Genomic DNA, 13,419 nt, shown 5'->3' with positions numbered 1-13,419 from the left:
GAATGGGGGAAAATACAGAGATTACCTTAAAAAGCAGTGCCCTCAAATTAATACCTGGACTTGCTTTGATTAACTTTTGCAAAACAGTAATATTTAAATCTTAGAATAGCTTTGGAAGTGGATATAGGCTGTAGGGTTAGAAGTAGAAGATAATGTATTTTAAAACAGTATTATTTGTAAGAGATAAAATGTAAAGATTTTTAAGTCTGATAAAAAATGGTTTAAAATTATGATATACGTAATCTGCTAAAGGTGAGTTAAAATGAAAATCAGATAGGGGGGACTTTGGGGAAGCTCACCCAACAATGTTTAGAAAAAATAAGGATAAGACAGGAATTTGTTTGTATTGTTTGTTTTTTGTGTTATAAAATGAATTTTAAAAATTGGGGGGGGGGACTTTTGCAAAACAAATTATGGTGTAAAAGCTAAAAATAGAAAGAAAAGGGGGAGAACGTAGTGAGAAGGAAACAGTTTACAAAATATGAAAACAGAACCGCACTGAGGATGAAGGAAGTCAACTAGAAGAAAAGAAGAACTGAAATATGGTTACATGTTCATTGTTCATTATTTGTTTTGTATTGGTTTTTGTATTTTCTTTTGAAGTTTTCATTTCTTTTTTCTTTCTCTTTCTTTTTATTAGTGTTATATGTGTTTGTGCTGCAAAATAATAATAAAAAGGGGTGGGGGAGAAAAAGAAAATTTGCACTGGCTGCCAATTAGTTACCAGGCTAAGTTCAAAGTGCTGGTTGTGGTGCATAAAGTGCAAAAATTCGGCACACCGAATTTTGGCATCACACTGCTGAAATTTGAGACCTCGAGGTCCGTCACTTATGTACCAAATCAATCACTGCACTCGACAGGTGAGGGCCTCCTGCAGATGCCACCTTGTCAGGAGGTTCATTCCACACATTGCAGGGACAGGGCCTTCAGTGTGGTGGCACCAACCCCTTGGAATTCTCTCCTGTTAAATATCAGACAGGCCCCACTTCTGTTGCCTTTTGGGCACCTCCTGAAGACCTTCTTCCAACAAGCCTTGTACATAGAGACCTTTATCCCAGCTTCCACCTGCAGGTTTTTAGAAGTTTTTAGGGAAGGGCGGGACCAGGGATTGAACCTGGGACCAGTGGCGTAGCGTGGGTTGCTAGCGCAAACAGGTGGAGTACGCATGCACATTCAACTCCCTAATGGCATCCATGTCATCCAGGAGATCACAGCTGCAGAGATAAGAAAAGAAGAGTTGTTCTGTTGTCTGGTGAGGTTGCATTGTGCCCATAAGAATTTTGCACCCAGGGGAACCACCCCTGTGGCTGCCCCACCCCCCACCCCCACTATGCCACTGCCTGGGACCTTCCACATGCAAAAAGAACAGAACTTGGACAGTGAAATATACTCGGAATCGAGGGTGGATTTCATGCTCTTTTTTCAGCTCATAGTGGTGAGGAGGAATGGAAGTTCCCCAGAATGTCTGCTTTATATACATTATTTACACAATGGGCCCCACGTGATTGGCTAATTCTGGGATTCACCTGTAGGCCAATCAGATTGCTGATTCACTTCCACCTGGAGCTGGATTGGGTGGCTCCTGTGGACCAATCAGACTGCCGCATTCTGAATCCTATTGTTCTAGGACCAATCAGACTGCCGCATTCTGAATCCTATTGTTCTAGGACCAGACTGCTGCCTTTAGGATCCCATTCAACTCAGTACATAACAGACAGTGATGATGATAGAACTGGGCTTATATGCCCAATCTTGCTTTTTTCTCTGCCCTCCCCCGCCCGCTAATGTACACACAAGTTTGGAGAATTGTCCCCCTCAAATACTCAGCTGTAACTGGCTGTGTACAAGCCACACGTTTAAAGCACATAGCCTCCCCCAAAGAATCCTGGATACTGTAGTTTGCTAAGGGTGCTGGGAACAGAATCTCCATGGGGAATAAAATACAGCTCCCATAATTCTTTGTGAGAAACTATGCTTTTTAAAAAATGTGCTTTGAATGTGTAGCGTGGAACCCGTTGGTTTCCCAAGTGAGCACTGGAGGTGTAAATGACTATCAGACTTTGAAAAGCTGGATCAAGTTCATTCGTTTTGCTGAATTCATTAAACTACATAGCTTTAACTGGTTTTTTAACAAATGCACAATTAATCATTACTGTTCGGCGGTGTTATTATCTTCCTTAGTAGGTCAGGCAAGCCACTATTCTGAATTATGCTTTTTGTAGGCTAGGGGCCACTGGCAGTGTGTCCCCCCCAAAAAAAATTGGGAACTGCTGGTGTACACAGCCCCCCCGCCACATACTGGTTTCGATTTGTTTTTTATGAACATATTTATTGAAAGTTCAAATTAACATAATTATATGTATACTTAATTTTATTTATGCTGTCTAATTTTAAATTGCTGTTATGGCCTAATCTGTATTGAAATTGTCCTTTGTTTTTTCCGGTGTTTTGCTTTGCTGACTAGCTGTACGAGTTAATCTGGTCTGTGACCGTTTAATAAAATTTGATTTTGATAATTATATGTGCACTAAACATGGTGAGATGTAAATAAAAGAGAGAGAAAAGAAAAAGAGAAACAGAACCCATGCAGAAAGAAAAATTAAGGGGGGGGACCCCAAACTGTATACTTTACAAGGTTGTTATTATACTTCACCAGATCTTAACCTATTACAGTATTTGTAAGAGTGGATTCTAAATACCATTGAATTTGTCCATGGCAAGTCTGCGTTTATATGCAAGTTGTTCATATGTTGCGAGTTTATATAAATCTTCAATCCAATCGCAAAAGGGAGCCGCATTTTTATTTTTCCAATTCATCAGGATCAGTCTTTTGGCTGGGGTAAGGGCACAGAGAATCCATTCATATTGTCCATTTGCAAGGTTCCATGTGCTGGGCATATAATTCAAGAGGATATTTTGCTCTGTAAATGTAAGGTTGTTCCATACAGTTCCGTTGATAGTTTCAGTTACCTTCTGCCAAAAATCTTTCGGTATAGGACAATGAAAAACTATGTTTTAGAGAAGCATTATCCCTGCTGCATCTCCAACACTTAGATACCTTAGATCAGGGGTCCACAACCTAAGGCCCATAGGACGGAAGCGGCCCACGAAGGTTGTTTGACTGGCCCATGAGCTGCTCCCAAACTGAGCCGCCCACTCGCCCGCTGCGCTAAACCGGCGCAGTGCGGGGACTCACTTCTGCAGTGCTGAAAATCACATCTGCGCAGACGCAGACACTGAAAATCACAGGCGTGTAATCTCCACGGAACCAATCTGGCCCAGGCAAGATAAACGTTGCTGACCCCTGCCTTAGATAGCCCTTTTTTAAACAAACATAATGGGGTCCAGTATATTCTAAATACAGTGGTACCTCGGGTTAAGAACTTAATTTGTTCTGGAGGTCCGTTCTTAACCTGAAACTGTTCTTAACCTGAAGCACCACTTTAGCTAATGGGGCCTCCTGCTGCTGCCGCCGCATGATTTCTGTTCTCATCCTGAAGCAAAGTTCTTAACCCGAGGTACTATTTCTGGATTAGCAGAGTCTGTAACCTGAAGCGTCTGTAACTCAAGGTACCACTGTATGATTTTTTGATGTATGAGCCTCAATTTAAGGTCCAGAGACACCCTTGTTATAGCAGTTATAACAGTTTTCCACTGTGTGGTCAGAATTGAGATCTCTAATTCTTTATTCCAATTCTTCCTTTATTCCACACCCCGCCACATATTGTAAAAGCAACCACTACGCACAGGACATAAAGAGACACGGTGTGAAGTTGTTCAGCCACTGCGAGACAAGGATGCTGGACTAGAAATCCCATCGGCCTGATCCACCAGGCTCTTCCTAGGTTCTTAAAGAGAGGAGGGTGTTTGTGGAAAGGGTCCCTTTCGCCTCAGTGATGAATGCTGGTCACCTGAGAGGGCAGCTGACATCAGGGCCATCTTAAGTATATCCGGCGCTGTGGTGCAAAGATCCCTCCACCTGCACCACCACCAGAGTTGCCAAACTTTTTACTTTGCGGGGCTGGAGGAGGCGGGCAGCGGCTGGAGGGCGGCTCCTCCAGCGGGGAAAAGACAGAGACTCCGGGCACAGCGCTGCTTCAGCGAGGCGGGCGAGGGCAGTGAGCTGATGCCGTGAGGTGCCGCACCCGGCCTCCGCCTCTTCCCTGGCGCCCTCCAGAACTTGGCGCCCTGGCGCCACTTGCCTCTATGGGCAAGACGGCCCTGGCTGACATCCCCAAGCAATTGACTGCTCCATTGCATCTCTCAATACCATACAGAAGCTTAACCCCAGTAACGGGGACCCCAAGCTGAAATCTTATGCCCTGGTGAATAGAGTGAGAGAAGAGAGAGAGACTGTGACTCCGAGCTTTGGGCTAAATATGGCAGGATGTTTGCTGAGAAGATACTTCAAGTGAGTTCATGTCAGTAGAGTTCGGTATTTTTAAAAGCCGGGCTGCATAAATAAAGCGAGGGCTGAAGGCTCCTGCTGGCTGCCGGCTGCCTCTGGCTCCCTTGGTGCTTGGCGTTCTCCTCTGTGGCTTCCCATGTTTATTCTCAATGTATTCCTAGTATCGTGTCCCCCCCTCCACTCTCTCTGCCACTCCCCCCAAACAGAAAGCCGCTTCATGTCCTGCTGCCTGCCCGGCCGGGCTGGAACCCTCGCTGGGAAACCGCAAGAGCCACAAGACATTCCAGTAGGCCGGGCTGTTTCAAAGATAGCTCAGCCGCCGGGAAGACCCGTCGTTCAGGGTGGCCTGTGGCATGGCGGAGAGAAGGGGGGGCCTCTGGGTAATGGGCCGCTGGAGTCGACAGCAAGCTGGCCAGGAGGAGGAGAAGGTGTCCCCAGAGACTTGCTTCCTAGCTGCACAGGGCTGGCTCACCGGAGAGATCTGTGGAAGTCATTTCTGAAACCGAGGAAGCAGGAAAGGAAGGGGCAGACATTAACAACTGGACCTCGTGCAGTTCTGCTGTTGCGGTTGCTGTTTTAAATTACGGTAACTCCCTTTGTACCTCCAGATGTGTTAAAGGGAACATGAAAGGAGCCACATACGCTCCAACATTAATAGAACCAGTCCTTTTTTCCCTCTTAAAAAACGTTTAAGGGTACTCTCATTTTCCTACTCATACTGAAATACTGCCCTCTCCAATGAGGCCAAACTTAGATCCACAAAATGTTTAGGGTCAGGTAGGTAGCTGTGTTGGTCTGAAAAATAAAAAATGTCCAGTAGCACCTTAGAGACCAACAAAGTTTGTTCTGGGTATAAGCTTTCATGTGCATGTTCTGAAGATTTGTGCTTATACAGTGGTACCTCAGGTTAAGAACTTAATTCGAATATCTTAACCTGAAACTCTTCTTAACCTGAAGCTCCACTTTAGCTAATGGGGCCTCCCGCTGCCGCCGCACCGCCGGAGCACAATTTCTTTTCTCATCCTGAAACAAAGTTCTTAACCCGAGGTACTATTTCTGGGTTAGCGGAGTCTGTAACCTGAAGTGTATGTAACCTGAAGCGTATGTAACCCGAGGTACCACTGTACCCAGAACAAACTTATTTGGTCTCTAAGGTGCTACTGGACAATTTTTTTTTAAAAAAGTATTATTTCTAAAATGTTTAGGGGTATGCATAACTCTGCATCCCCCCAGAAAAAAAGCACTGAATAGGACCCACCTTATTTTTGTAGTTTTTAAAGTCACTTTAAATGGTTTTTAAATACTGTGTAGTGTTGCATATCAGTTTGGTGCCAACCTGCCCTGCGATCTTAGGGTGAAGGCTGGATAAGAAACTGGCAATAATAACATCAACATTTCTCCGATGAAAACAGGGACATCCGGTCCTACCATACCCTCCAACATTTCTCAGATGAAAATAAGGACGTCCTAAGGAAAAGCGGGGCATTCTGTAAATCCAGGGCTGTCCCGGGAAAATAGGGACACTTGGAAGGTCTGGATAGATATTATGGAGTTATATGCAGGAATCACAGCTAAAAAATCCCTGGCATACGGTCCTCAACCTCTGTTGACAAACCTGCAACGAAGGATAGCCCACTGCCTCACAAGGGAGACTGTTCTGCTGTCAAACAGCTCTTACTGCCAGCATGTTCTTCCTGACGTTTAGTCAGAATCTCCTCTCTTGCCATTTGTGTTGGTTTTTTTTAAAATTATTTTTATTGGAATTTTATTTACAACATAACCCCCCCCACCCCCCAATACACAAATCCACTGCTCCCAGAGTTGAGCCCACCACAGATCTTGAAGTCATGACCTTGTTAGCAAATCCAGCCCAGAGAGAAAAGCCCCTCCTTAAACTGGGATGACAGGAACAGAGAGGTTTCAGCTTTAAAACATAAATAAAAAAATTCAGGCCTTGTACATAGCAGGGAGGCCCCCAGCCAAATATGCAGAAGAAAACTCCCTCAGAACTGAACAGCCATCCAGGGCACAGTGTTACCCTCTCATGCCACTCTGGCTGGTTGCTAAGCAACTCCTCCCCCTGCCCTCCGACATCTTGTCCAGCTGACTTAACCCTTGAGTTACAAACTTGAATGATCTCTGCTCTTGCCCTCCCAGTAGACCCGAGGCATAAGCATTCTGCTGCCACCGATTCAGCCTGCATGCCACAGAATACCTGGCAAACATTTTTGTATGCTTTGCTGCAGCTCATTCATGGACGGATACGGACGCCGTCTCTGCCGCTGGCGTACCGCAGAGGCTTCGTCTCAATCAATCAGGCTTCCTCTAGCCAAAGGAGGAGATTGATTTGAGCAGCTGGCGCTGCGATGTGCCACCAGACACGTTTGCTTCCTGTCCCACCCCCCTCTCCCTAAGGCGCCCGGCTGATGGGCCAGATTGATTGTATTGACTGGCACAAAATTAATAGACTCACATGGCAAGCAGGCAAAATGTCTGAAGCTGCTACTCCTGGGGAAATGTGGGCCGGGGGGGGGGGATCAGCAGTTGAAGAGACAGGCAAGAACATCTGAAAACCCTTCAGCAATTTGCTGGTACATTTATTTCCCAGTCTCCTAATTAAAAATCAAAGCACTTAAGCCTGAAGGATGAACTCTGGATGAAATGACCTAGAACAGCTGCGTGCTCTTTCGAGGGAACCGGACTTTGTGCGTTTCTCTTACAGCTTTTCGTTGCAAGAGTCCCTCTTCTGAATGCTGGAAGATTCAGAAGGCTCAAAAGGAAGGGCTTATTTAATTGGCATGTCGTTAATCTATGGAACTCCCTCCCACAGGAGACAGTGACGGCCACCAAATTGGGTGGCTTTAAAAGAGGATTATAGGGACGCGGGTGGTGCTGTGGGTTAAACCACTGAGCCTAGGACTTGCCGATCAGAAGGTTGGCAGTTCAAATCCCTGTGACGGGGTGAGCTCCCGTTGCTCGGTCCCTGCTCCTGCCAACCTAGCAGTTCGAAAGCACGTCAAAGTGCAAGTAGATAAATAGGTACCACTCCGGCGGGAAGGTAAACAGCGTTTCCGTGTGCTGCTCTGGTTCACCAGAAGCGGCTTAGTCATGCTGGCCACATGACCCAGAAGCTGTACGCCGGCTCCCTCAGCCAATAAAGCGAGATGAGCGCCGCAACCCCAGAGTCGGTCACAACTGGACCTAATGGTCAGGGGTTCCTTTACCTTTACCTTTAAAAGAGGATTAGGCAATTTTGTGGAAGTGGCTTTCAAGGGGCTACCAGCCATTGTGGCTGTGCTCTGCCTCTAGGGTCAGAGACAGAAATGCTTCTGAATGCCAATTGCTGGAAATGGCCCAAGGGCCGAGGGCTCCATGAGCTCTGAGATCTTTGGTCTCCCTGCTCCACAGGAGCACTTGGTGGGGACATGGGAGAGAGCCTTCTCAGTGGCTTCTCCCATACATCTTTGGAATCATTGCTTTGGAATCATTGCAATGATTCTTCAACTTTGTTGGACTGGCCATGTTGTGCAGATGCCTGATTATCGTCTTCCAAAGCACCTGCTCTATTCCAAACTTAAAAATGGAAAGTGTAATGCTGGTGGTCAACAAAAGAGGTTTAAAGACTCCCTCAAGGCAAATCTTTAAAAATGTAGGATAGACACCGACAACTGGGGAACACTGGCCTGCAAGCGCTCCAATTGGAGAACAGCCTTTACCAAAGGTGTTGTGGGCTTTGAAGACGCTCAAACTCAGGACAAAAGGGAGAAATGTGCGAAGAGGAAGGTGCGCTTGGCAAACTCTCGCCGTGATCAACTCCCGCCCGGAAACCTATGTCCCCACTGTGGAAGGACGTGTGGATCCAGAATTGGCCTCCACAGTCACTTAAGGACTCGCTGTTAAAACCGTGTTTATGGAAGACAATCTTACTCGGCTACAAGTGATTGCCAAAGAAGAAGAAGACATCTTTGGAACTCCCTGCCTAGAGGAGCCAGACTCTCCCTCGGGAGGTGGCGGCCTCTCCTTCCTTGGAGGTTTTTAAGCAGAGGTTGGATGGCCATCTGTCATGGATGCTTCAGCTGAGATTTGCACATTGTAGAGGGTTGGACTAGATGAGTCTTGGGGTCCCTTTCCAACTCTACAAATCTGCAATTCTATAACTGGCTCCTTCCTTGCTGTCCTTTCCACCAATATTGGTAATAATATACAAAGAGAAGACTGGGAAGAATTATGGAAAGAAGGAATAAATTTTACTGCTTGCAGTGCATTGAAAGAAATGATGAAATGATGTGCAGGATAGTATATAACACCAGTGAAGTTAGCTAAAATGTACAAAACAGATAACAAATGTTGGAAATGTAAAGAAAAGGAGGGTACTTTTTACCATATGTGGTGGGAATGTAAGAAAGTGAAGGACTTCTGGGAAATGATTTATAATGAATTGAAAAAAATGTTGAAATATACACATTTGTTAAAAAAACAGAAGCCCTTCTGTTGGGTATTGTGGGTACAGAAATTTATAGGAATGATAAAAAATTGTTTTTATATGCGATAACTGCAGCAAGGATATTGTTAGCCCAAAGATGGAAGCAAGATGAAAAGCCAGAGAGTGGCAAGAGAAACTGATGAACTATGCTGAGATGGGGAGATTAACTGGGAAAATTCGGAACCAGCAGCACCAGACTTTGCTAAAGGAATGGAAGAAGCTTTCGACGTATTTGGAAAGCAACTGTAACCAATTGACATCGCTTGTAGGGTTAAAATAAGTTTTGTAAGGAGTAATATATAAATTATTGTGAAAAGAATTAAGAATAGGTATTAAGATTTGAATTTATAGCAATAACTGTAGTAACAAAATGCATAATTAGAAAGGATTTTAGAAAACCATCAGTTGAGGTTGAAGGAAGTCTTAGGCTGTGATAGCCAAAGATTTTGAAATGATGTTTAAAAGGATGATATGCTGGGAAATATGTGTAAAAACCAATAAAAAAGCATTATTTTTTTTAAAAGGTGAAGGTTTTCTTCTTCCAATAGGCTTTTGGGAACTGACTGTTTTTAATAAAAGGGCTGGCACTGTGCTGCTTTTATTGTAATTATCTGGTACGTTTTTAATAAATCTTATAGGTAGCTAGTTAGGTGATAGTTTTAATTCATTAATGTTAAATTGTTTTAAATGGGAACCCCCCCCCCCATTTTTAGCCGTTCCCATTTTATCTGTACGTCTCTGAGTCCCTATCAAGGTAGCAGGAAGGATATCAGAAATATATAATATAATACTGTAATTATAGTAATAATCTGGTCAGCCGTTGTGCTGGCTTGATGAAGCGGGGGCCCTGGATTATCACAAGAAAAGGACACAACAGCTCTCAGTCACTTTCTGAGCAACTATGTTCCCAAAGTCAGGTCTGTGGTTCTGGAACACCTGTGTGATGTCGTCCCTGTTTCCTTCAAAACACTCAGTTCTCCAGCTGTTCAAAAATAATTTTATTTCAAATTTTTAAAAAAGTTATGCCAAAGGACAACAAGAAAATCAATCAACAGGGACTCTGGTTTATAAAACACACACAACAGCAGCATCATCATCAACAACAACAACTCTCTCTTTCAGCAAAGTTTGATGCCAGCATCTCTGCAAATCCTTTGCTTTGGCAGCAAGCGTTTAATTCCACAAGTGAGCAGCAGCCAAGCTTGGATCTTCCTTCTGTCTGCAGGTGAAAGGGGGACAAATCTTTGCTCAGTCTACCTGGCCCCTGCAGGGGCGACTGAAAGGAGGTTTCTCCCTCTTCAGTGACAAACATGCTCAGGCAACGCGTGAGATGGGCAAATCTGAATCAACTTCCACTCCTCTCCGATCTTCTAAACATCTCCAATCTTAAGCCCAGTCCTTCCCATTTCCACATCAGTTTGTGGTTTGTTTGTTTTTAAAATCTCTTCCGCCTTTTAGTGCCAGCTTCCCCCAATGTAGGTAGACCTCCGCTTTCGTGTATTGAACATGTGTGGTTTCAACTTTACGTGGTTATTAAACGTGCTAAAGGAGAGTAGCTTAAAAGCTCGTTTTGAGGTATGTTTTCGCAACACGAAAAGAGCTTTTAAGCCCTCCGCCTTGCTCACTGGACTGGTTAATTGCTGAACTGTGTTTCTTGTGAGCTATTTCCCCTGTTTTTAAATGGTTGTTTTGGCTATACACTATTTTGGCTGAGGGCCTTCTTGGTAGTGATGTCCTCCCTGTGGAACGCGCCCCCACAATCAGATGTCAAGGAGATAAGTAACTAGACAACCTTTAGAAGACCTCTGAAGGCAGCCCGGTATCAGGAAATTTTTAACGTTTAATGTTTCATTGTGTTTTTGAATACGCTGGAAGCCGCCCAGAGTGTCTGGGGCAACCCAGTCAGATGGGCAAGGTACAAACAATAAAAAAATATTATTATTATTATTTACATGCTATCCCTGGAATGTAACCCCCACAAAAGATGTGGGCTACCAGTATGCACATTTTCGCGTGCAATTTTCTCTAAAACCCACCCTTTTGCAAAGCAGTTTTCCCAATGCCACACATTAGCATACTTTATTATATGCAATTTAATCCATGATTTGCCCTAACATGTGCATTTTCGCACCCCATGACTTGGCTGGAGTGGCATTGCAAAATTCAGAGGCGGGCGAATTGCAAGGATGCCTTTGCTGGCACCTGGTTTTGGAAAGAGAAAATTAGATAGGTTTGTCTTTAAGTGCTAATAATAATAATAATAATAATAATAATAATAATAATAATAATTTTTATTTATATCCCGCCCTCCCCAGCCGAAGCCGGGCTCAAGGCGGCTAACAACAATAAAACAGTACAAAAGTACAGCACAAACAACACTCTAAAATCATTCATTATAAAATTAATTAAATTCAAGCCACTGGCCACCATTGGGCCAGAGCTCCGCGAAGATTGCCGAGGGAGGGAGTCAGGCTGTGCCCTGGCCAAAGGCATGGCGGAACAGCTCTGTCTTGCAGGCCCTGCGGAAAGATGTCAAGTCCCGCAGGGCCCTGGTCTCTTGTGACAGAGTGTTCCACCAGATCGGAGCCACGGCCGAAAAAGCCCTGGCTCTAGTTGAGGCCAGCCTAACTTCTCTGTGGCCTGGGACCTTCAAGATGTTTTTATTTGAAGACCGTTTCTCTGTGGGGCATACCAGGAGAGGCGGTCCCGTAGGTACGAGGGTCCTAGGCCGTATAGGGCTTTAAACTATTCTCCTGTGTCCTTCCATCCCCAGCGGCCTCCCCCACCCCAGCTGGTGTCCTAATAGGCAAAACTAGACTGAACTGACAGACAGACCTGAGGAGCCTGAGGACGTCCAAATTGTGTTGGACTCTTGAATCCCAACAGCCTCAGTCCTGGCAGAAACTGGTAGCATTCAGTGGCAGATTCTATTTAGACACATACCCTCCAACATTTCCCCGATGAAAATAGGGACGTCCTAATCCATAATAGAGGGACGCGAGTGGTGCTGTGGGTTAAACCACAGAGCCTAGGACTTGCCGATCAGAAGGTCGGCAGTTCGAATCCCCGCGATGGGGTGAGCTCCCGTTGCTCGGTCCCTGCTCCTGACTCGCGACAGGACGACAAAAGTGAGGGCTGGAGGCTGGCGCCGCAGCGATTCAGGCTGCTGTACACGTCCCCTTGAAGGCACCTGGTTGGGTGCTTGACCGAGGGCGTGGGTGCCAGCCAGGTGAGTGGGAGGCAGGGGGCAAACGCCCCCTGCTTGAGGCGGAGTCCGGCTCCCGGCCACAACCACTCCCTTCTCTTGCAGAGAGGAGAGTCTTTACTTATCTCCTTGGCTCGGAGGTCGCAGAACTCCATACCCTCCAACATTTCTCCAATGAAATGTGGGACATTCTGGGATCTAATCAGGAACCAGGATGGCTTCTGTAAGTCTGGGACTGTCCCTGGAAAAGAGGGGCACTTGGAGGGTCTAAGCCCACCTTGGGCGGCCAGGTGGTTAGGAAGGCCCAAAAGGGACTCCATTTCCTTAGGGTCTTGCGTAAGAACAATGTCACCCAAAAACTGATGATCTCTTTCTACCGGTCCACAATAGAAAGTGTCCTTTCATACTGTATTACAGTGTGGTATGCTGGTTTGACAGCCACGGACAGGAAGTCCCTACAGAGGGTGGTGAATACAGCACATGATATCATGCGCTGTCCCCTGAGTTCGCTAGATGACATCGCAGGAGACCGCTGCCTCAGGAGAGCGAGGAAGATTGTCAGGGACGACGCGCACCCCAGCCAGCACATCTTTAATCTCCTACCTTCAGGCAGGAGATACAGAAGTATAGTCAGCTAAACCAACAGGTTAAAGAAAAGTTTTTATCCATGAGCTGCTGAATGGGGGGGGGGGAATAGTGGTGCATTTGACTTCCAACAAGCACACAAAGTGTGAACAAGACTGAGTGTATGTGGCGGAGGGGGGGGGGGCTCGTTTAATTTCACTGCACACAGGTGGTGTAGTGACAATAAAGGTTTATTATTTTATTATTATTATTATTATTATCTGGGTCCCTCCCCACTGTGCCCCTGCAGTCGTGCCTGTGCCACTCACTGGTACCTGAAGTGCATCAGTATGGGTAAGGGGGCAGCCGTGGGGATGGGACTAATTGCCTGCAGCACCAAAATGTCGCAGGCCAGCCGTGTCATCACCTGCCACCCCATCCACCCCCACTCAAAGCCATTGGCACTCCCTAGAACTTGGTGGCGATTAAGCCTGCAAATTTCGCATTATACGAAGAAGGGCTTTTTTGTTTTGGCCTGAACTTGCTTCCAACCAAACGTCTTTCATTGAGCCGCCCCGAAGTTCAAGCATTATGAGGAACAGGGAATAATTCGTTCTGGTTAATTAGAATTGGGCTGTGGGCCCAGCTCAAGGCATTCTGCTGCCTGAGAGAAGGGACAAAATGGCGCCACTTTGAACGGAGAGAAGCTGACTTAGGCCACTGGCTTTCAGCTGACCGGTTGGGACCCACTGCTGGGTC

The sequence above is a fragment of the Podarcis raffonei genome, chromosome 8 (assembly GCF_027172205.1).
Source record: "Podarcis raffonei isolate rPodRaf1 chromosome 8, rPodRaf1.pri, whole genome shotgun sequence".
Classification (NCBI taxonomy): domain Eukaryota; kingdom Metazoa; phylum Chordata; class Lepidosauria; order Squamata; family Lacertidae; genus Podarcis; species Podarcis raffonei.
Note: the sequence above shows the minus strand (reverse complement) of the source record.